The sequence below is a fragment of the Phalacrocorax carbo genome, chromosome 5 (assembly GCF_963921805.1).
Source record: "Phalacrocorax carbo chromosome 5, bPhaCar2.1, whole genome shotgun sequence".
Classification (NCBI taxonomy): domain Eukaryota; kingdom Metazoa; phylum Chordata; class Aves; order Suliformes; family Phalacrocoracidae; genus Phalacrocorax; species Phalacrocorax carbo.
Genome location: NC_087517.1, coordinates 47,687,819 through 47,713,314, shown reverse-complemented (window position 1 = coordinate 47,713,314; position 25,496 = coordinate 47,687,819). Strand labels below are relative to the sequence as shown.

At 37.2% G+C, this 25,496-nt stretch overlaps 1 long non-coding RNA gene across 1 annotated transcript in view; it reads right to left on the bottom strand.

Moving 5' to 3' along the window:
* Nucleotides 1-368: 368 nt before the first annotated feature.
* Nucleotides 369-25,496, bottom strand: part of LOC135313697 (uncharacterized) — a 32,805-nt gene continuing 7,677 nt past the window's right edge. The window contains exons 2-3 of the long non-coding RNA XR_010373235.1: nucleotides 7,613-7,676; nucleotides 369-1,896 (exon numbers count right to left, since the gene is read on the bottom strand). This is a non-coding gene — a long non-coding RNA (uncharacterized LOC135313697). The remainder of the gene's footprint in view (nucleotides 1,897-7,612; nucleotides 7,677-25,496) is intronic.

Genomic DNA, 25,496 nt, shown 5'->3' with positions numbered 1-25,496 from the left:
CAACATCTTAATACATTTTGAAACATCAGTTGCATAACTTCCTGCTGTCATGCTTCTGAGAAGAAAATTTTCTAAGAACAGCAGCAGAACCATGAATATTTCTTTTCCATCTCTGAGCTAGTCTCCACAGAGCACATAACGTCTCCAACAGACACAGTGAAAACTACCAGAATTTCTTAACAATTTTCACATTTGATAAATACAAGAAAGATGAGATACTACATTTAACAGAGGTGTCGAAATTCTACTGCTAAGGGTGGCATGCAGTCTCATGGAAGGGAGATTAGAAACTATTACACAGACACGAAAAGATGAGAGATACCTGAAAGGGTATTACTAGCAATGTTAGAAAAGTTTATTACATTAGAAATTATTAAAAAGAACTGTAATGTAACCAGAAACAGAATTCTCAGCATTTTATTGTCACGTTCCATACGTGACAATTATGAACATTGGACATTTATTGAATACACGCATTTTTTCAATGGAAGGTAAGAATTAGGAAATATAGCAATCTGTTTTTTATTTCACTATATGATTTAGTAAACACAAAGGGGTTGAAGATGATAGCTCATAACTAGAGGGTTCTCACTAGTTCAACAAAAGATCCATGGCATCTATGTTGTGTATTTTATATATCTCAGATAGAAGGGACTTTTTACTGCCGATTATCTTTTCCAAATGCTCATGGAGACCAAAAATCAAAATCTTCTGGTGATGTAGTTATCAAGAGTACTGTACTCTTGCTTGAAATTCATGGCTTAAAACCTGTTATCTCTCTAAAATCTCCTCCTCCAAGATATGGAACCATATCAGTTTCTTTATAAACCTCTCCTGCATCTAGATTCTGAGGCAGTGTATGTCCTAGTTGGGCTTCTCAGCATGCTTTGGCAATTAAGAATATCACATTCATAAAGCTATATTTTCATAAATATGTTACATCTGTGCTGACCAGTCAGCTTTCAATTTTCTGTTGAACTCTGTGTCAATATACACAAACTGTAAATATGCAATTTCTCACATGCTTGTGTAGTAATAGGTAGCCTCAGAAGTTATGACTGTCAATGATTGTCTGCACTAACGTATGAAAATTTAGAGCCTTAAGCAGTGAGATAATGGGAAAAAAGAGGAAGTAGAAGGCTAAGTGATATGACCAAGGCCATATATGAAGCAGTGAAGTGAGTTTGATTTATGGCAGAGTAAAAAATGGAAGCTTTGATTTTCAACTCCCATTTCTGCAAGACGCCTGCTAGCCTTAACTTGCTATGCATTAAAGCTCTGGTGAAAGTTCATTATCTTCATTTATCTTTTTCCTAATCTTTCATTTGTTGGGTAAACTGGAGATAAGATCAGAAAAAAATACTATACTACTATAGACTATATTATATTATACTGCTATAAATAATCTAAAATGAAGTAATTAGACTAAGTAAAGCCCTTTTAAAAGAATTCAGGAGCTCAATCTCAAAAGAGAATTAAGGAGTTCAGAAGAAATCCTGAATTTTCTCATCAACTTCATTCACTCACATCACAATCTTCTTTGTATTATTTTTTTATATTTGCTTCAAACATAAACAAAATCCTGAAGTCAAGATGTACTTAAGCTGCTGTCTCCACATCCAGTTTTGCAGATTCAGTAAAACAGAAGGTTTATAGGGTTATGCCACTAAACCCCAACACTTCAGAGCTGTTCCAAGCTCTAGCTGTTTCCGCTCTCTTCCATAGCAGAATAACCCCAAATTGTTTCCCAGGGAGAGTGAGGAGAGGTAGACTCTTGAAGCCACTTGAGGACATCATCAGCTTCTTCATAAACAGGGTAATTCAACAGAATGACAGGCACGCAAGTCCACTGCATCTCTAGCGTGTCCTTTGAGAAAGAAGCTGAGATTGCACTTTCTGTCAAAGATGTTTTATTGGAAGAGATAAGTGGGGAAGTGTTAGGCCATTTGGAGGGTTCAGAAAGCAATATAGCACATTCAGTCAAAGAAGGAAAACTTGACCCTACAATGACCCTAATGCTTACTCCAGTCAATGCAATAATGTTTGCCACAATTCACCTACTAAACTGTCAGGAGAGAAAAAAAACCCCAGATTTTCTTAATGTCACTGAGGTGATCGGTCTATCTTATAATTCCTTTTGACACTAAACCCAACAGATTAAACAGTAGGAAATGACACAGCAGCCAAATTTCAAACACCTGCTGCCATTTCAGCTGGGTTGCTGAAACCCTCCGGAATTGTACATTTGCAACATATGTAACGTCCAAAGAATCGCTGCTAGAGTTTCTATTTTACCTGATATACCACAATGGGTTCTTTTTTTCCCATAAAAGAAAAAAATCTTTAGCAAAATGAAGAATACCAGATGTACACTCATACAGGACTTTTTGGGTGATTGTACAAATAGATGTCAGATTCCTTCTCTCTAAACAATGATCTGCAAGGAAAATCAGCCCTAGATACTACTAGTATAAAACTTCTGAGATTCAGCTAAGAAGTGGCAACTTCATTTGATAAATTTATCACATATATACCACTTCATTCAAAACAAAACAGTAAGAAAACACTCATTACTGTCTTGCACAGTAATTAACCTATAGATAAGGTAAAAAATTAACTCTCTGTAAAGCTGTATTTATAAGTTTGTTAGTAAAAAACTTACAGATAACATAGTAGAAGAACTCCAGAGGGAATTATAATAATTTAGTATAGTGAAGTGAGACAAATAATCAATACCAAGTTATGATATGTCTGCAAATCCAATGCAAAAATTAATTGAAATGCTGTCTTTTCAATGTTCTTTTCTACATATTACAAGATCTATGATAGAAACTGTATTTTTTTAAACAATTATAACAGAATCATGTAAGAGAGAGAAAAGACCTTTAACAACCAGGTAGCCTATTTCTGTATTTTCTTTCTACTATCTGCTAAGTTTAAAATGCAGCTTCCATCTCTAAGTCATATTCTATAATGCATTCACACTCAGATGACACCAAATTGAGTGGGAGTATTGATCTGCTTGAGGGTAGGAAGGCTCTGCAGAGGGATCTGGAACAGGCTGGATCAATGGGCCCAGGTCAACTGAATTAGGTTTAACAAGGCCAAGTGCTGGGTCCTGCACTTGGACCAAAACAACCTGATGGAACACTACAGGCTTGGGGAAGAATGGCTGGAAAGCTGCCTGGTGGAGAAGAACCAGGGGGTGTTGGTTGACAGCCGTCTGAACATGAGCCAGCAGTGTGCCCAGGTGGCCAAGGCGGCCAACAGCATCCTGACTTGTATCAGGAATAGTGTGGCCAGCAGGGATAGGGAAGTGATCGTGCCCCTGTACTCGGCACTGGTGAGGCTGCACCTTAAATATTGTGCTCTATTTTGGACCCCCTCAGTACAAGAAGGACATTGAGTTGCTGGAGCAGGTCCAGAGAAGGGCAGCAAAGGTGGCGTAGGGTGCGGAGAGCAGGTCTTATGAGGAGAGGTTGAGGAAACTGGGGTTGTTTTGTCTGGAGAAGAGGAGGCTGAGGGGAGACCTTATCGCTCTCTACAGCTACCTGAAAGGAGGTTGTAGTGAGGTGAGTGTTGGTCTCTTCTCTCAACTAACTAGCAATAGGATGAGAGAAATGGCCTTAAGTTGTGTGAGGGGAGGTTTAGATTAGATATTAGGAAAAATGTCTTTACTGAAAGAGTGGTCAGGCATTGGAACAGGCTGCCCAGAGAGGTGGTGGAATCACCATTCCTGGAGGTGATCAAAAAAGATGTAGATGTGGCACTTCAGGACATGTTTTAGGAGGCATGGTGGTGTTGGGTTGATGGTTGGACTTGATGATCCTAGAGGTCTTTTCTAACCTTAATGATTCTATGAAATTCTATTAAATTCTATGAAATTCAGCATGCCTCTCAGCAGGTTGGCCAGACTTCTCCTTGTACAGCATTTCCTACGTTTCAGCTTGAAATCTCATGACCTATATTTTACACCTTTTCCAATATATATTGCATGCTTTTTCTTTATCCCTAACCCTAATTTTCAGTCTTCTCTGGTGGTTTAGAGGTCCAGCCTGAACATTAGAGGAAACACTACCTACATAGAGGGGACTGTAAAGAACAGTGGAGACGATGCTTAGTGAAAGAAATAGCAGATTCCCAGTTTCCTACTGTTGGACACTTTCCACTTTCCAGTCCCTCCACATAACCCAAGGATTTCTATTGGCCTTTGCTCACTATATGTTTCCATCACTCCTCGCATCATACGGATGGTTGTTACAAATTTGTCAAAGAAGCTGGTAAGTCAGTAAGACTTCCACTGCTTCAACCTCATATTTTATGTCCTATACTAAAAGGAATTACATATGAGATAAAGTGATAGTTTGTGTGCAATTACATACCGGAAATGAAAATTTAAAGGCAACATAGGAAAATGCTGTTTTATGCATTTTTCATAGAAAAGACAGTGTTTGAGTCTGAAATATGGGATACTTCTTATAATGTTGGTTAACAGCCATAGAAAATAGGCTAAGGGAGAGGAAAGAATTGCCTATTCTAGTGTTTTTAATCTGTTAAGCTACCTGTTAGGCAATTTATCACTACCATAGAATACACAAAGGGAAGGCAGAATAATATTTTAGCTTGGTGACTTTAAACTGCCTGATTCTACATATGTGCTCCTCTACCTTCTTAAGAAGTCATTTTCTTTTCTGAGAGGTATACAACGTTGTTTGGATTCCATAACTCAATTCACAGGGCATTTCTATAGAATATGCTCAACTGGAAAAAGAAAATGTCATCACCAATTTTTATCATTCCTCATGCCTAATTTCACAGATCTGAAATCACATTGAAGGAAGAATGTGAATCTTCAAACTTGTTTGCAGAATGGGCAGGGTGTGTGTGTGTGTGTGTGTGTGTGTGTGTGTGTGTGTGTGTGTGTCTTTCCTTTGACATTTGGAGATGTAGCAACAGAATACTCTCCTCAAAACCCCACTGAAGATGGATTTACTTAAGTGATCTATGAACACTCAACAAAGAAAAACCCCTAGTGCCACAAGTTTCAAAATACATACGTACATAACTATGCATTTGAGTGGCACTATTAAAACCAGTGGTCATACCACTAAATATAGAAGTTAAGGATGAAGAGACATTTGCAGTGCAGAGGGTGAGAACTCATAATGGTGTTCCTATAGTTTCTGTATGTGGTTGTATATGGGGGAATCATGTTTTATTTTAATGCCTACTGACAGTGAAAATGTAGCAAAAATATTTCTATATGCTTTTAGAAATGTTTTTGATAATTTCTAGTTATTTTCAAACAAAACAAATGCTAAGGAGTAAATTAAATCACAACATAGTGTAAACACTACCTTCTGGTGATCGTTCACAAGAAGAACCTATTATGTGAGAGAGTATTTATCCCTGTATGAGGTAGGTAGTGGAAATGATCTAACACTTTATTATAAATGTGGCTGTTTGCAAATATTTGCTCTTCCAGGCTGACAAGCTAAAATAGAAGTGTTTTAAGAAGACAATTGGTGCCTAATATCAGGGTTAGTTTTAGAAATTAAGCTGTACAGGCTTTCAGTCATTCTTGATTTTTTAAGTGCTATGTATGCAATCTACTTCTTCACCCTTATGTGTATGCATTACAAACAACAGACTCACCTTGGGAAATCTTTACTTGCCTTAATATACTGCTAATTAACACCAACTTTTGATCACCAAGTCAGGTGCGGGGTGGGGGGGAACCCACAATCAATTAAGCACTTAAGTAAACACCCTTCCCCCGCTTCCCTAGGTTCATCTTAACTCAAACACATCTCCCTGCTTCCTAGTCTAAGCTTGTTTGTTTCCACTGCAGGTTACTAAAACCATCCCAGTTCCACAGGGAGGTGATAGGCAGAACAGGATGGCAGGGTCACATGCACAATGGTTTCTCTCAAATGCTCTTTGCTTCTTCCTGGTTTCCTCTCCCACACTTTGCTTTCTGCCCCTTTCCTCAGATGCTTTTTGCTTCTTCAGGTTTTCCTGCAGCTCTGTTTCTCAGTGTCCCTGCCACAGCATGGGTCACCCATGTGCCCCAGTCCTTCAAAGGCTGTTCCTGCCCAGCACGGTGCCTCCTTCCAATAACATGCCTCCAGATGGGTGCTCCCACCCCTTCAGCTGCCTGTTTCTTTCTCAAGTATGTTTTTGCAGTGGTGCCAGCACAACAGAAAACATTGTGGTTACTTTTGTGCCACAAGTAAACTCGACTGAAAATAAATTAATTAAGCTCATCTTTAGGAGAGTAGGAAAAAAGTTTTTCTCTACTTCATGGTTCCTAGGATCACAATAGTAATTTGCATCTCTGCTTCTGCAACATCTACATATAGCAGCAGGAGAAATCCTGTGTGCTGTTGTCTCCCTGATGCATTGCACCTGTTGCTACTACCAGGAATGATGAAAGACTGGTAGAATAACTGTGTCCAAGTTTCTTGTGATGCTCTGCACTGAAGAACCACACAAAAAAGATCTCAACATATTGTTGTGGGATTTACTGAAATAAGTGCAAAATAGATTTCTACAAGCAAAGCCAGAGTGGTGACAGAAAGACACTTTTCAGAGCACTAAGGAACCCAAAGTCCATCGGCTTAGCAAGAAGATTGAGAGAATAGAATATGACTCTACACCAGTTTCCACTCAGAAGGGTTAATGCCAATTTAGAACAGACTCTAAGTCCAAATTTACAGAAAAAAGATTTTTCAGACATTCAAAACGATCCATTTGTTGCAACTTGTTGCTTTGAAAAGACATTGTATACCTAGACATTTCCAGGAGATGGAGGGGGGGCGAGGAAGAAAATCAACAACAATGCATACTGAGTGCTGATATGTGTGTTTTGTAATAAAAAGTGTGCACGTGTAATCACAAATCAGTGAAGATGTTTGTGGGTGTCTCAGGTTCCAGCTAAACTGTGACCCACACTCTATGTGCTACTCAAATCCATTTATAATCAGCGGTTCTCAGGATTTAAAAATGGAATCGGGGAAGAGGGGACCTGTTTGGAAATCATGCACACAGGTTTTCCTTCATGGTTGACAAGAGATTTTGAAATGGCTTTTGCTAACCAAAATAACAGCTTGAAATGTACTTAACATTTCACGTATTTTTCCATATTTGTAACCTTGGTGCAAACGTTTCATCTCTTAGATTATCTTGTATACTGGGATGCAGTTCATGAAAAATTTGTCTTCTGTGTTGCATACAATATTTGGAGATTATACCACCTGGAATCTATTTATTCAAACACACGTGGTACTGTCTCTCTTTTTAGCCTGTAATACAACTCAGCCTTGCCACTAGCATGAATCATAATTTCTGGGCTTTAGAGAAGCCCATTTACTTCTTTTCCAATATGTTACATACCAAATATTGTGGAAAATGACTGCAAATTCATGGATACCATGAAATCCCACTGCCATTCTAATGGAGTTTCTCTACCAATTTGAACAGGACTTTTGTTTTTATTTTGTATTTTTTATGTTTGTTTCATAAATGCCAGCAATGGTCAAAAGGTCTAGGGACCTTCAGTATCAGAAGCCAAACTTTTGTTACCACTGAGCATCTTTATTGTTTTGCTTACCGTTCAGTTTCACTGTTCTCCAAACAATTCCTCATCAGTGCACTTCCAGAAGAAACCACAAGCCCTGAAATTAGAGAGGTTTTTTCTACAATTACATACAGAAGGTACTTAAAACCCTGTGCACCTTAATGCAAGTCTTACTTTGGCAGCTTATATAAATTTCCTCTGTTGGGACCTGAACATCAAAAGAAATATTTTAAATGATATCATTGTTTGAAAGCCAAATAACACAAAAATTGCAAACCACATAGAGCTGAATATAATGTACATCATTAGAAACAACAATAATCCATTTATCATCATTGCCCTTCATTTCATTACAATAGAAAACAATCTGTGATCCTTTTCCAATACTCTGGCATTGTAAAGTCCATGTTACAACATTTTATCAGTCCACTCTTGCCTAGCCAACAGTTTTTCAGATCATTGAGTAAAGTTTTGTTTCAAAATTACCAAATACTCAGTATAAAGTAAGAGATTAAAGAATGAAAATCCCCCTCACTGCCATTGCCCCAAAATAATTTTTTTTCATGCCATTTTTTTAATAATTCTTTCTGTAATTTGTTTCTATTTGTTATGCATTCTCTCTGCCATTGGTTTGTCTGGAAAAGACATTTTAAATCCTGACAATTCTGGCCTCTGTTTGTACATTAAGAATTAATAAAATGTAATAGCTGCACCTCGATCATCCATCTTGCAGCAAGTACAGGACTTTTTGGCCTGGAATATTCCCTTAATGGTTTGGGGTAGGGGGTGTGTGTGGTTTTTTTCCCTCTCGCCTTTGAATACCTAAGGGCATTTGTGAGAACATTTCAAGGTTAGTTATTTAGGGCTAGCCTTCCTAAAACACCTTTGTTCTTATTTATCCTGTATTTTAATATCTTTTAGTAATAAAAAAAAAGTTAGTGGTAATCAAGATTCTGGCAGAACACACACTACCTACACAGATCGCCAACACCAACCTACAATATCATCCAACTCCTTATGCAAAGTCTTACTAGTAACCTACAACATTTTAACATCCATTTCCTCACTGTGTCACCACATATGACTGTCACACAATTCAAGCATGTTTAAAGTTATCGTAACTTAACACCCACAATTTCATGGTTACTGCTCCCATCCGATGTCACAAGTCTGACTGCTTCTTCCTTATTCAGCCCTAGCAGGTCTACCAGAATGTCCTTCCTGGTCAGCTTCCTTATCACCTGGATCACGGTTGTCCTCGATGCTCACCAGAGACTTGGACTGTAATGGTATCTTTCCAGTCAAGTCTACAGTAAAGATCAGTGCTTGTGATAATGACAATTACTCTGGTTCCCCAAAAAGAGGCTTCATCTACTTTTTCTTCTCGATCAGATTGCCTACCAAAATGTCACACCAGCTGTGTGTGACAGAGCTCCTGGGAGCTCTTAAGTTCCCAAACGCTCATCATCTATTCTGAAATACAGCTCCAGGATCCTCACTGGACAAAGCACATCTCCTCTCCCTTACCTTCCTGATCTTTTCTAAAGAGCGTGTATCCATCCAAAGCAGCACGCTAATTACGTAATCTATCCTATTACCACTTTGTTATTCCAATGAGATCATAGCTTTGCAAGTGCGCATCGACTTCTCGTTTCTCCTGTGAGATTCCCATGCTGCAGGCATTCATGCACAGCATAAATGAAGCTTAATAAAGGTTAATGAAGCTTAATCCTTGCATTTAGGATGAAATAACCATGCAACAAGACAGGCTAGATGCTATCTGGAGAGACAGACAGACAACAGTACTATGTCCTTGTGATGGAGATGACTGAAACCATTCTGGGCTATGTACAGTAATATTGCTCGCAGTCAGCAAGTTAATGAAAGGGATTATCTCCCTCCTTTCAGTATTTTTGAGACCACATCTTCAATACTGTGTTTTATTTTGAGATTCCTAATACAAGACAGATATTGCCATATCAGAATGGGTCACTATTCCAGTAAATCCAGCAAAGGATCCAGCAAGATGTCTTGGGGGCTGGAGCACCCAATGTACCTGAAGATGCTGAGAGAAATGGATTTGTTCAATCCCCATCTCACCTCACCACCACCCCCCGAAAATAAAGAAGCTGATGTGGAATCTTATTGCCATCCTCAACTACATAGTAAGAGGGCAGAGAAGACAGATCCAGAATTATCTTGGAGGTACATGGTGCCAGGGTGAGAGGCAATAGACACAAGCTGCTACAAGGGAAATTCAAAGTAGTTATAAGGGGAAAAACAACCATTTCACAACAACAGCGATCAAACACTGGAACAGGTGACCAGAGAGGTTGAGGAATTTCTATCTTTGGAGATGGTTAGAATTTAATTGAAAAGACTCAAGAGCACCTTCATGTAACTAAGCTGGTCCTGCTTCAAGTGGGCCTCCAGAGGCCCCTTGCTACCTAGATTATTCTTGGGTGTTACTGTATGATATCAATACTGAGATCACTAAAACATATCCGATAAAAGGCTTTATTTTTTCTGCTTTGTAGTTTCATGAAGAGTGCCGAATTTCTTTCCCACAAAACAGTGAAAAAGATGCCCAAAATTCAAAATTTCCTGAAGTTCCTATGCATACAATGCCACATTAATTCCCCCTCTGCCAGAATTTAAAAAAAGAAAAAAAATAAATCAGGAGCCAAACCCCCCCCAAATCCAAGCAAATATATTTCCTTGCTGTTCAAACATCTACTGTGTATTTTTAAAAAAGTGGCAAGATAATTCTCAGTGTACCACTTCCTTAGGACTTCTGCTTCCTGTAGAGCTAAAAAGAAGTAATAATGCCAATGAAAACGCCAACATATATTGTAAGGTTTTTCCCTCTTTTTTTTTTTTTTAAGAGGGTAAAACGGTTGAGATATTTACCTATCTAGCAAGCAGTCACAAAATATTTTACATCCTCACACCTCAAAGCACTTCACAACTCTATAATAATAGAATCATTCCATTTACTACGGCAGCCAACTCCGAGACAGAACACAGCAGTGGTTTAACAGCACAGATGAACACTGTCAGCCCTTTAGAATAGTAGGTTCATATAAATATCCTATCCATTTAAAAACCATAGCGTGTTCTGAGACAGAGTAGAGTTAGCCAAACTTCTAAATAGCAAAGAAACCAGAAATAATATCTCTGTTCTTTGGATGTGTGCTCCTTTTTTTTTTTTTTTTTTTTTTTAAATGTAGAATCACTAGGAAACATTACTAGGAATACATAAAAGCAGATATATCCTTATTCTGGATTTGAACTGAGTTTAGACAAAATTAATTCCATCTACTGAACTCATACTAAGTTCTGGTTTGAAGACTTTCAGTTAAATCCTGATCCACATTAGACAAACCTACTGAATTTGTTCTGATTGCAGCTCAGAAATAGTCTACTGTTCCACAGAGCTTCTTAATGTCCCTTGAAAGGGGTGAAGCTTAAGTGACATATACTCTTGGTATTTAAACATATAGGGCCCAATCTATTGCTTAAATATAAACGTCTAATGCTATTTGACATACTCTAGGAGTATAGGAGACACTGTCAGGAGTCTGGCAGATATAACAGGATCTATGGGAGACTCATACCCGTCTGGAAAGGCAGCTGGAGGCTAGATTTAGGGAACTAAATCAAGCTTCCACTGCAAACTCTTAAAAAGCAGCAAGCTGGTGCTAGATACACGACTTCCTTCCTACAATTTCTGCCCATCTTATCTAGTGATAGGAACAGAAATTATTATGAAAGTGCCAACATAAATATTTCTTTTCTTTTTAGAGACTGGAAGGACTTCCTATAAGCGTATCTGTTAAAAGTTACAGATTTTACTGGCAAAGTTCTGGTTAAAAAATGTGTCCTTGACAAATTAAGTCATCAGAATCTTAGTTTGGATCATAATTAGCTGGACATAGTTTTAGAATTAGTAGAAATAGATTAATATCATACCAGTATTTGTCATGGGACAGATGTTACAAGCATTAGCTGATAAACTAATCTGGTAAGCATCACTGTTCAAAATTGAGTGCAACCAGACTGAAGATGTATTCGACAGTAGCCACAAGGACTAATATTTCAGTTTAATCACTCTGCGAAGACAGTTGAAGATGGATTATAACTAATACAAGAATTACAATTAATATTCCCCTCTTTTGTGACAGTTTAAGAGGTTTAAGAGTTAAAGGTTGCTAACTGGAGAAGTACTAGCAGTCCACTCTTCAGCCACAAAGTGAAGAATGAAAGAAAAAGTAGTTTAGGTTTAATTTAGTTTGCTACATAAGAATCATCTTTTTGGTTTTCTTTTTTTTTTTGTTTGTTTGGTTTTTTGGCTTGCTTTTCAATATTGTAGAAGAGAGAATGTCTGAGTCATCCAACACCTTTTTTCTCCTATTTCTGCCTCTCCACCCCCCCACCCTTTTCCCTAATTTCAGCGGGTATGTCATGAATCCTATCATATTGATAAGAAGGTCAAGGGGTCTGCTACCAGCCCCTAGGTAAATATGTATAAGAAAATAGTGTTACAGAAAGACCAGATAACACAATAAGAAGTTATTCCCACAGACTCACTATACTAAGCATCACATGTATTCTACCTGCGAAAACTTCTTTTAGTATGTCACACTTAAGATGCAACATTTTTCTAATAGCCAGAGTGGGTATGAGATACTTTCATACCTCTTTACTGCGCTAGAATATTTCCTAAAATTTAAAATTATGAAAAAAAAATAGATTTAGCAATAATCTGTCTTACCTTTGAAATGGGTACATGGCTTGGATAAAAGATTATAAAGATGGAGATACCTTCGTACAAGAAGTATGGTAAAATAGTCACATAGCCATCCATCTTTAGGCAACCAAACTACTTAACCTTAAAACTGTGAGGTTGGTGTTTTTTTCATTTATGGAAAAGTCCTAAAACAACTGGTTTTCCTCCCATAGGCTGTGTTAATTCACTCTAGTAGTAAAAGGCGATTTCTTTAAAAGTTATATATCTGTTTAATAAAAATATTGCTCTCTATTTTTCCAGTAAGATATAGAGATGTCTTTCATGCAGTTCAATCTGAACAAGCTACCTAAGATTTTGTGCTTGATTTTTAAGTTACTTTTAGATGGACATACAAATAAACAACATGTATATTTTTAAAGGACATGAATGGATTTGCTCATTTTATACTTGGGTATTAGCAGTCAAACTTGATATTAATTCTCTGTGTAAACTCGTATCAAGTACCTCAGCATCACAGCACCTCAACTGCCCTATTTGAAAATGAAAAGAACAAGGGTGTTTAGCTAATTATATTTAGATAGTATTTTAAATGCAAAATGGGGCAAAATGATCACAGAGGCAATGCAGTAACTATGTACTGCTGAGTGCACTACCTATTACGTTGTTCAGTATGTTCTATCCTTGATTCTAGCAAAAACACATACAACCTAGTGACCTGAGTACCTGGACTGCTTTTTGTAGAAGGCTGTCTTTAGGGAGCAATGTGCCACCAACTCAAAAACTCAGAGCAGTGATTTTCCCTTTGAGAAGTGAACGTTGTATCATGTCCTTTAATACTGAACACAGAAATTCAGGCTAACTTTGATGTGGTGCAGAGAATAAAACAACAGCTAAGCAAGCAAACCAAAACAACAACCTACCATCAAAGACAAGTTTTCTGGTTTGGGGAAATTTTTAATTAGAAAAGATCTCCGTGAGATCTCAGTGCTGGAGAAGGACACCAGCAGTGTGAACAAAACAGAGCACTGTACAAAGCCCTGAGAAGTTTTCCAGTGAAGATCTGCTGCTGGAGAGCAGCAGGAGAGATGATTCATCCATCCATTGATACCCCTCGGTGCAGTATACGCTGTTCAGTGGGGCCACAAAGCCTCTCTATCTACCTAGGAACTGCATCTGTGTTTGTGCTTTTATCTTCTGCACAAACACAGACACACACAGAGTAACTGTTCCAATATTCTGAGCCAATTCTAGAAGGTCTTTCCTTGTAGATTAAACATTTACTAATTAAAACTTAGCATTGCTTTTTTAATTGCTTATTACAGTTTGTCTTCAGCTTAACATGAATTCCACTGAAAGTATATTTCCTTTAGAAACTTACTCTTTTTCCCTAGAAATATTCTATGGCCTATTAGATTATTTGCTCTACAGACTATTTTTATAAAGGAATTGAATGTTGTGGGTTTTTTATTATTAATCTGCAAGGCCCTTCCCTCTTTCTCTACAGAATTAATACAGGAAAGAAAGCACTGCTTCGTGTATAAACTGTTTTGAAGGTCTAAAAGTACACTCCAGAATTAGAAAAATAAACTTGATTTTTTCACCTTTTTTTTTTTCCAATTTGAACAGCCTAAAGCCACAGTGACTTAATAAACAATGCTAGAATTTATATAAAGAATTTAAGTCCAAACTCACTCTTTTAGCAAGGCTAAAAAAAAGCTGGCTAAAACATCTTCTAACATAGTTTTTCTTTCCACCTTGGGCCGTGACTGGCTTTGTAATCATTAATCTTGTTAACTTGGTGAGCAATCAAATTAACAAAAAACAATATTAATTGCAGTGCAGCAGCCAGCCACTATGAGTTACATTATAACAGCACTTTACCAGGGATCTTCTGGTAACTGTAATTAACTGGCAACACCTACAATGCCAGAAACTGTGATTTTCCTATTCGAACTCAGATAACATAAGCTACAAATTCAAATACCAAATTCAAACCAGATATATAAACACTGAGATGTGTTTTTAATCTGAATCCATTTCAAAGTTTTGGATGGTTGTGCACAGCACAAATTTGCTAGGGGCAAGGATGTGTGTATGTTGTTCAGACCAATAAATAAAGTCCACAACAAAGTCAGATTCAGCGAAAGCCCAAAAGTGAAACTTAGTTCAAATTCAACCCTCAGAAGAAAAGTGCAAATTGTCTAACACAGTACAGTAGTATCAGAAGAATATAATCAACACAGTGAAGAGCTCTAGGCTTTCAATCAACTGTTTGCCTCTTGGTTTCCTCATTTATATGGAATAAGCTACTATAACCATCTGGTGCTTAAAAAGAAAAAACAGAGGAATGAAGAATACTTCCTCTTAAAATGCCTATAAATTCTGCAGTAAATTGGTTGTGGAGATGGAGCTTCTTCAATTTATAAACAAGGTTTCAATGGGTCAGGGTTGAGATACGCTGTTTCAAAAACTTTACATTGCATTTGTATACTCTGTACCTGATCTCCAGATCAGGTTTATCAGGGTCATTGATTGATAGCTTTCACCAGCACAAAAGTCATCATAAAAGAAAGGGCAATTACAGAACTACTGAACCTAACAAAAGAGGAAATTGCAACCACATCCACGACTGTGGTTGAATGAAGCATCGCTCATCCATGTTGTGAGAACAAACATAGACCATCTGCAGATGGTCTGGTAGGTCTGTCTTTGCTTCTGCCTTTCCAAATTAGCTAAAACCAGTAAAATTTTTAATTCTTGGGCACTGCTGAATTCAAGCACCTTTTCAACAGATTTCAGATTAGCGGAAGTATGCTGAACACGAGCAAGGCAGAATATGAAATCTTGACCATATAGGATGCTGCTCTCCTACAAAGCCTCCAATATCACAAGGAAAACACCAAGGAAGATAGCCATAATACACAGTGTCAGCACTTAAAAACGTCCTTTTCTTCTTTGAAAATTCCGACAATCCAATAGCCCTCAAAAAAGTTACCAATGAAGAACAAAGCTGTTAAAGTTCACCCCATCCAAGGCCTTTTCAAGTGCATTCTGAAGTGAATTATTAATACATGAAAACTGAATTACAACATTTGTAAAATAATTCAGCCCTCTGTAACAAGGGGTTCCCTGAGGATTCCTCCAGTTTTGCTTATTAACCTCTGCAAGCAGAAGTAAAGAAAAAATTTCTAGCACTGATCTGAAATAGTTTTTCCCTTTTATATACCTACTTCAGTGGTGACCATATGGTTACAATCCTGTCCTTTTAATCACTTTTTACTCTCCAATATTTGTATGTGTTATTGAAGAGCTGCCATACATCACCCCAGAGGAAGAGCTATGCTTCAGTTCTGGATAATGGACTTGCTGTAGCATAATAATTTTTTACAGCTATTTACCTTATCAGGAAAGCTGTTGAAGACTGACCCCTTCTCAAATACATGATATTTACACCGTATCAGCTTGCTACATCCATTTCTACAATTAATCTCTTCTTTAATAATTTAATTTAATCTAAGTGACTTGGACATCAAGAATAAAAGTAAGTTAATGAAATGTGTTGCTCCCAGGATGCTTCCTATATGGAATAGAGATCCACTACTCCACAGGCTTCACCACATTCTCTTTTCAAACCACGCCCTGGCTGGCTGAACCCACAGAGGACTGTAAGACCATTTATATCTGCCTATAGTCTGTCTGCCAAAGACGACTTCTAAACTTCTAAAATCATCAACATATACACTTTTAAGCTAGTCCCAACTGTTATGATATTTTCAATGAGAGCACTCAGCAGAACAGCTGTAATTACTCATGTTTGTAGCCTTTCTTTTGCTGTTATCTGAGACAAGACCAGCTGACTGAAGGGAAAAATGAAGAAAAATCCTCTCTTTCTCAGAAAAGTAGGCAGCTGGAGACAGAGGACAAGATTTTGCATATCAAGATGTCAGGGGTTAGAGGAAAAGAGGCAAGCAGACAACAGAAATATACCTGAGAATGCAGAGTTATATGCAGCCTTTTGCTACCAAGCAACCACACTCATAATTATCAGCAGCTGTCAAGCATTGTGATAAGAATTATTAGATTTCTCCCTTTTTCCAGAAAGTTAGCTCTTTTCTAGCTAGAATATAGAATTCCTTTTTAAAATATTCCACCTAAATGTATTCATGCTTAATTTCTCCATTTATTTAGCTGCCAACACTGTGTTTTAATAGTTATCTTCCTGTTCTGGCACTTGTGTCTTCATGCATTTAGAGAAAGAAAGTAAATTCCCCTCTCACTTTGCATTTTTCTGCATTAAATATGCCATCTCCTTCCAGATCTCCCTCATAATGGAAGCCACTATTCCTCTCAGCATCGTAGATTATATTGTTTACTCTAATTTGAAATCATCATGTGAATATGGAACAGATAGAAGATGCCTTAACAGTATAAAAATACTACTGAATTGTATTTTCCTACCTCCACTGGGAATTTGTCTTTCATCACCTAGAATATTTTAAGACTCAGTTTGCCTTTGGTGATCGTGTAATCATCTAAGTCCCACACAATGAAGTGAGAATTCACAGCCCTATTTATACATGCTGGTATTAGCTGGGAAAAAAATGGTAACAGAAAAAGAAAAAAAAAAGGGCAAAAAAAAAAAAAAGCATTAACCCTCCACCAAATACTAAGCAAACAAATCAGACTTTAAGAAGACATTAGAATTTCTAAACATTTCTACCCGTATGAAGAATACACGTCCATAAGGCCATATAGAACCTTAAAGCTGATTTCTTGATAAGGATTGCTGGATTTTGCTATATATCAAGCAATTTATTAATACTTCAGATTGTAATGTTACCTTTGCCTACCTCAACAATAAGTGAATAATGATCTCATAAATGAAAAAGAAATATTGGATAGCAATTACCCAGTATCACTAATATTCAGAAGGTGACTGTAAGAATGGTGGAAAGGAATCCCTAAACCAGGATTCTTTTAAACTGCCCTAAAAACTGTACGGTACTATGAAGTAAAAGTTTCATTCAGCAAAGATATGAAAGTTGGTCTGCTACTGTAACCTACAGCAAATTTAGGTTGCAAGAGAAAAGGTGTATGCTTCAGGAGTTAGGAGGAGCAATGGGAATCATTAGGCTGCTGCTCTTTGGGTCTATTTTGGTTAAAGTAAAGAATCTTTATGGGGTTTTAGCTGTTTCTGTGAAATGCATTTCAGGGTAGTAAGCACCTCCCTAACAGACAGATGTTTGAGTAAGACAACCACTAAAGCAGCATATCACAAACAGCAGAAAGTTCATTTTGTGGTATGCCTAGGAAAAAAAAAAAGGCAAAAACTGAAAATATGTTGATGTAAAATTTCCTCTAATTAGAAAAAACCTCACAGTTAAGCGCCTCTGAAACAAAGTGGTTGGGAAAGCAGGAAGCCACACTATCCATGTCTCCAGGGCTCCAAATACCACACCCTTAAAAAAAAAGAAAAAGGTAGGCCATTTAAAGGACAAAAGCAGATCTACCCTCAGGTGAATAATGCAACCTTGATGAAATTAAAGAATACTTATCAGCTGTCACATAAATTCCTTTCTCAAATTTATTAATAGTGGAGGTTTTTCTGATTCCTCTACTTCATAATTTCATCGTTTTGTTAACAGCATTAAGTCAAGTTTTATACAGAACCGTGTGAGGAGCATCAACAGATGAAACTGAAAACAGATTTAAATCTAGCCTGACAAGCATTTAGATAGAACCTAAATCTAATCATGTAAAGGACTGCCAACATTCAAGTGCTTGATGTGTATCTGGTCTTTACACACTCTGCTATACTCTGCATGGGAGATGACAAGAAACAAGGTGTAGGAAGCCACTGGGAAGCTGCCAGATCTCTGCCATTATATCAGCAATTTCCCTCTGAATCAACAGAAGGGTTTTAGTATGCTCCAGATTTGCCTGGAAAAGGGAACATGGCATGAGTATTTATCTGATCAGGTCCTTCAAGTGAAAGACAAAGTGTGGTGATCAAAGAAGGGTGTTGGTGATTTGAAATTAAAAGCAGGGGGACTGCACTTCTTCAACCTGTAAAACAACACAAAGATATCTGCCTTTTAGTATGTTTCCATTAAAACTAACGGAGTTGAACTGTCAGTGGCTCTATATTGTCATCTTATCCACCCACATGGTCTTCCAACTGCAGTATTTGTTTTCAGAGCCACAAAAAAAAAAAATGTGAAACGTGAAACAATACTTCAGACATCACAAACCTTAAATGCTAAACATAGCAACTGCTGCAAAAGACTTTTGGGGATTCAGTAAACTGTTTTATTCCAGGTAAGAAACATTATTAATAATTAGTTCAACTCTAAAAAGGTAGAAAGTAATTTGTTACATAAACCTCTATCACTGAGCAAGTCCTGTATCTCTAGAAGTGTTATTGTTTATTTATATTATACAAAATATAAACAAGCACATCGCTAAAAAGACATTAGAAGTATTATTTGGATAGAATTTTGTTAGGTTTTCTCAGTAGATTGTCATTCTTATCTTCTTAGGTTCTCCATAATTAAGGTGGTTTTTAAAATTTCTTGCTGATATCCCAAGAAAAAAATTAAGCACCTGGTTAAACTTCATATCTGTGTCTTCTGCACCATAAATGTTGATAAATGCCGGATGGGCAAGTAACCTAGCTACTATTCTGGAAATCAGCCTCAAGAATAAATTTTCTGAGAAACTGGACGATTCAAAGAGGGTAGCCCTCCATTATTTGACACTATTGAACTGTAAATTCTTAGTACATTTTCTTATAAATGTTACAGTGTCTACAAAATATACTCTCTTCCCTCTTTTCTGTTTGAAGATTATTTAAATGATGGCAAATCACTGCTCTATTTATAAAACTAATGCAATGGGTACTCCTATGTCTCTTGATCTTCGTTGCATTGAAGATTTCTCTATTACCTTTAATAACTTAAACATAAGATCTGTTCTTTTTACAGATGGGCTTTTTCCAGCTGTTACACTGAGATAGTGCTTCAGGAAACAGGCACTTCTTCAGGCTACCTGGGGCTAACAGCTCTGCAAAAGGGGCATAATTTGAAAACAAATCAACTTTCTATTCTCTTACACCAAGTTCTCACTTTCTGGAAGTGTTAATCCTGCCTAAATATTAGATATTGGAAAATCACTAGTTCATCTTAAAAACAATATTTGCTGTGGTATATTCTGAAAGGCTTTGTCCGGTTCCATTTTAAAAGAGCCCAGGACAGCAGTCCCACTATATTTCATCTTTCCTGGGTATATAAGCTTGATGGCATCAAACCACTTTTCACCACCAGGACTTAAGTCTTATTTTCTTCATTCTTAACTCTTAGAATTACTATGATTAATATGAATAGAAACTAAAAGGAGGCCGCCCCCCCAAATAATTACTAAGTAGTTTTGCATTATCTGATTTTATTTAGTATTCTGATTTTGTTTTCTATTAAGTTTTGTTTTCCTCACTCTTTTTAGCATTTATTTACAGTTTGTCACAACCAGATGGGAGAAATATTTTCTGACAGTTTCAAAAGCGGTTAGTGCTAACCTACCTTCAGCTGCAAAAGATGCATATCAGTAAAAATCACATGCTTCTTCAGTCAAAATCTCTTCAGAAGGCAGATTCCATTTTTGAGGACGTTTGCAGACCTAACCCTCAAATAACACCATACACAACAATACACACAGTATAGCTTTAACTGTATCCAGTGAAGATACAACTGAGTAGCAGTAATTTAACCTAAAGAGCCATAACAGGACCTTTTCCTTTAAAAATACAGCACAACTATGTTTTGAACTTGGCTATTACTTTTCACTGACACTACAGACTTCATTTCTAACAGTCTTCTGAGAAAAGTATTGGTTTTCCTACGGAGTCTTAATCAATATTCAAGGTTTTGGACCCTGCCCCTTTTAGACTTCATTTTTCATTGCATCATACAGCAAAGTCTTTACAACAAAACAAACAAAACACAACAGCTTTGAATAGCACAGTTTATGCAAATTGGAACTCTAACTAAACATCTAGAGCTGTACTAGGCAGTATGTGAATTAATGGAACCAACTATAAATAGCAGCCAAAAAAAAAAAACCAAACCAAAAATCTTTGACAGCTTTGAGAATTCTTAAAGACATTCAGGACTACTTTGACAGTGTTTCTTCAGACTGAAGACACTTGTTTTCAGTAGAACTGCATGTGTATTGCTTCATAGTCTTATTTTTCAATTTTTTATTTTCAAAATAAGGGGGGAAATAATTTATTTTTCATATGCAGAGAAATTAAAACTGAAAAAAAAAGTTCTTTACTGAGATGAATATCCTGGTTTCAGCTGGGACAGAGTTAAATTTCTTCATAGTAGCTAGTATGGGGCTATGTTTTAGAGTTTTGCTGGAAACAGCCATGATAATGTGGAGATGTTTTAGTTGTTGCTAAGTAGCGCTTACACCAGTCAAGGACTTTTTCAGCTCCCCGTGCTCTGCTGGGTGCACAAGGAGCTGGGAGGGGACACAGCCAGGACAGCTGACCCAAACTGACCAACGGGATATCCCATACCATATGACGTCATGCCCAGTATATAGAGCTGGGGAAGAAGAAGGAAGGGGGGACATTTGGAGTGATGGCGTTTGTCTTCCCAAGTAACCATTACGCATGATGGAGCCCTGCTTTCCTGGAGACGGCTGAGCACCTGCCTGCCCATGGGAAGTAGGGAATGAATTCCTTGTTCTGCTTTGCTTCCGCGCGCAGTTTCTGCTTTACCTATTAAACTGTCTTTATCTCAAACCATGAGTTACCTCACTTTTACTCTTTCGATTACCTCCCCTGTCCCACCAGGGGGGAGTGAGCGAGCGGCTGCGCAGTGCTTGGTTGCTGACTGGGGCTAAACCACGACAATGAACTTACTTATCAAAGAATTAACAGGGAAGTTCAATAGAATGACATGAGACTGGAAGGGATCTTCTGTGCCTTATGGTCCTGTTCTATCCTACCACATTAAACATGTGTAATCCCCCACCAAAACTGTACGGCAAGAGGTAAAATATTTACATGTCTCTTGGGTTCGGATTTTGTCATGTCAGTCTTTTTGAAAAGCTATTGCCTTTGGTCTGAAAGAAATATTCTTTGCTTTGACAGGCTAAACTTATTTAAAGCAAACATATCACAGAATCACAGAATGGTAGGGGTTGGAAGGGACCTCTGGAGATCACCTTGTCCAACCCCCCTGCTTGAGCAGGCAAACCCAGAGCAGGGGGCACAGGAATGCATCCAGGAGGGTTTTGAATGTCTCCAGGGAAGGAGACTCCACAGCCTCCCTGGGCAGCCTGTGCCACTGCTCTGTCACCCTCACAGGAAAGAAGTTTTTTCCTCATATCGAGGTGGTGATTTCTACCACAAATAAGCTTTCCTTTCCTCTATTTTCTGTCATGACTTAACTCTAGAAATTTGACAACTATAGTTGGTTTTATTGCTTATGATAGGCACAACTGTACACTATTCTATATATGATCTCACCAATGTCCCATAGAAGTCTTCCTCATACTAGGTGATTCACACTAAGCCAGATCTTTCTCTGCCAAAACTAAAAGCTTTAGCAAAAAATACTATTTGCTGTGACCTTAGTGCAGGACTTGCATTTTATGCTAATGGTTCTATCCCATTTCTATCTCTCTAGTTTGTAAAATCACTGGATTATTTCTGTATATTAAATCAGTCTTTCACTGAATAGATGGACATACTTTTTTCTAATTTTGTGTCACCATCACATCATTAGCATGCACACTGTCCAGCATTTCTTCTTTATGACAAAGCCATTAACAATGTTAAACACAATTACACTCAAAGACCATTTGAGGAGCCCAAATCATAACTTTCGTCCAGGTTTATCCTTCCATTTAACAAATTCCAGTCCTTGCCCTCCTTAAATTTGTTCAGTTCAATATAAGGTGAAGCAAATAATTGCTATTCAGCCTGACGGATTATATACTATGCTCATCTCTTTAAAAAAATGTTTTCAAAGCAACAAAATGAATCACAGAACTGCATAATTTCCGATGTAGTGACTTTTGCAGAGTACATCTGTTGATTCTCAGACCTTGGCCTTACCGTTATTACCAACATCTTTTTCACTAGCCTCTCTATGTGAAGTTAAAATCTTCTATAAGAACACAATTCTCACTCATACTCAGCTTTCTAATAACTTTCTGCATATGCAAGGTAACCAACGATTGTTGTTTTGAGATTACCTTCTCTTCAGTAATGTTCTGTAAGGCCTGTATTTATACACTTATCTTGTATATTAAAACAAGCTATACAAATCCCTAAACTTCTGTCCTTTCTTTCCTTTTCATTTTAAAGCTCTTATAAGACACGCAGACCTCAATCCAAAAGGACTTGTACCTAAGTTACATAAGAAAAATATTTCAAAGAATGTACAATTAATTATACTACTATATAATTTCTCATTTTCCCTTTACTTAGTCTTCTCCTCCAGTAAAAAGAAATATCAGCAGAATAACCAATTATTAAAACTGCAAATCATCATCAGATTATATATCACTGGTATGTTCCTTTCACCTGATGTTTGATAAATTAAGGAGTGCTGACTCCATAAAGAAGCCTCTTCTGAGAAATAACATTCAGGAGAATGATCTGGAACTACATTACCAGCTTTAATGGAAATAAATATACTCCATGATACACTCCTGCTTGTCAAAAGCAAACCTATATCTCATTTAAATCTTGAAAATGAGGTGTACTGCTTTTCCTCGTGTAACTCGTTTCCAGTTGTGTAATCAAGTACCTTCAGAGCACTAAGAGTGATCTCAGTATGGTCCGACTGACACAGAGAAGTTTCTTTCCCTTGGGAAAGAGCAAATCTACATTAGAGCAGTATGCAGACACATTTCCAGACTGCTTGCCACCCAAAGCCTGTTCTGGGGCTCTCAAGGGTTAACAGTATTTCCTCCCTGGCCTTGAAATCACTCAGTCTCTCCTGATTGAGAGGTGATGATGGTAAATTTTGGGTGACAGAGGAACACCCTCCCCAGCAATCATAGGCCAGTGCCTCAGATCGTTTGGAGAGTGATGACAACTCCAGATATACCAACACAGTTATAGGTGCATCTTTTTCCTGCTGCTGTTCTACAATGTCGCCTTTGCCAGCTACTGACAGATAGTTCCAAAGCAAGATATTTCTCTCAGTTCTGCAACGCTATTTAATGAGTGATTAAATCCGGTAACAGAAATAATTGTTATGTATACTGCTCTGAAACTGACAGAAGAAACACCTACAAGCATTATAATCCTATACTGTTTTCCAGAAAATAAAAGGATATATAAGAGCTTACAGTTTGTTCGACTGTGCACAACTATCGTCTTCCTTTTAACATAATAATGGTTGTGTATCCCTATAATTAAAGATAATTATAGACCATAAAATTTGTACAGCAATTAACCAAAACCAAGATGATTCTCTGTGCTGCCAAGACAAAGACATCCATCAGTGAAGTTTCTCTCTCTCCTATTTAGAATTTTCCGTCTTTCTGTTTCTGCTACCTTTGGCATTACAGTATTTCTATAAGTCCAAAATACCGAAAAACCCCAGTATTTTGAAAGTGCCGTGTTAAATCCAAGCTGATGCATTACTTTATCCTTAATATTACAGTGAAATGAGAATATTTTTACCATTATACTCTAACGAAAGATGATTCAGGTTAGCTATGCACAAAACAGAATGGTATTTCCTCCTTAATGCTATTTTCTCCATTCAGTTTAACATCCATTACTAACCCTGCACATTTACTTCTGTTACATGAGCTTTTGGACTGGGATATTTTGGATACCTTCCTTTGAGGAAAAAAAAGAGACACCTTATCAAGGCTTCCCATATAATGACAAGTACACTTCCAAATCGGCTTACTATTTAATAAGGAAGAACTGAGAACTCTAAATACCTGTGGAAAGGAATTAAGTTAAGTAAAATATACTTTACATTTGCAAAGAGATAAAATACATAGCCCAAAGGACAAAAAAAAAAAAATGCAAGGGAGAGATTTCAGAAAGCAACAAAAGATGCAAGCTCACTTAAACTCTACTGCCATGCTAATATCTAATTGCTGAATGAAATGCAATTAAATTTGTAGCTCAATTTTTTTAATAACTCTAAAATGTAGGTTTCATGTACTTTAAGTTGAAAAGTAAAAATGGAATATCACTACCTGAGGCTAGAAGATCAATAGTTACCATATCTTCTCTCTTTGTATTGGACATTGAAAACCATGACCTACAATTGTTTATTGTTCGATTACATAAATACCAATACTTCTACCATATAACACAACCAGAAATATGCCACTGTCCTCATGGGTTTTAATTTGGAAACATATTGGGGTTTTTTTTGGCAGGAAGCATTAGGAATTTCTCATTTTCTCTGGAGCTGTTTGGCCTAAATTCAAAGGATTTTTTTTGGATGCACTGTCATCATGGAAGTGCTTTATTTGTATTTTAATTTCCAGTCCCTCTGTGGAGAATGCTACTGGACATTTCCTTTCATTCATTCCACTCTCACTAGAAAAGCACACACTGCATATTTTTCTATCTATGACTGGAAAAGTAAAAGGACACTGTTTAGTGATCTATTTTGTTTAAAGGCTTGTTGAACAACTTTCAGCTAATGAGTGAGTCAGCATTTTCTATTCCTAGTATTTGCAGGTGCACATGGCTGGCTCCATAGGTCTTGTGACGCTGCACTCTTATTGAAATAGTAAGAGCAGAAAGAATTCTGGTTCAGTTCAGGAATTATTCACTAACATCTCATAATTACTCTGTTAAAACAGACTTGCTTCTCCTTTGTTTGTACTTTTCACATCAGTACTTATTTGAAGGGGTCAGAAATACCAGTGAAACAAATTAGCAAGCTGTATTTGAAAGAATGAATACTTCTGGTGCCACGTTTGCCCCTTTTGAGGACTGAAAAAAATCAGTGAATTAAGTGACTCAAAACATTTTTAATGGAATAACTGTTTCATTTTGTTCATCTGAAGAAAGGAAGAAAAATGCTAAGTTTAAATGGAAATGGAACAAGTTTGTCATCTTCATTCTTTTTTTCAAGATGAGGATGAAAAGGGTCACTTGTTTCACATTGCCAT